We start from the raw sequence: 269 nt of genomic DNA on the forward strand, positions 1-269 counted from the left end.
TTTTTTTTTTTTTGTGTCTGTTACCACTTTTTCTCAGCTCTCACCGAACGGATTTCTTTCAACGATTCGTCAAAAGATCACAAATCGTATCTAGTCGAAGACATTACACTTCAAAATTGAAAAAATTTCCCTCGTTCTCCGTAAATGGGGGAAAACCTCCAAAAAAATTACAAATTTAAAAATCGCTAATTTTCGAAATTTTTTCAATTTTTTTTACTACAAACTGTCGTAACTGTTTCAAAAATGAACATATCAATATAATTTTTTTT

The sequence above is a fragment of the Daktulosphaira vitifoliae genome, unplaced genomic scaffold, assembly GCF_025091365.1.
Source record: "Daktulosphaira vitifoliae isolate Bord-2020 unplaced genomic scaffold, ASM2509136v1 Scaffold_4, whole genome shotgun sequence".
Lineage (NCBI taxonomy): Eukaryota > Metazoa > Arthropoda > Insecta > Hemiptera > Phylloxeridae > Daktulosphaira > Daktulosphaira vitifoliae.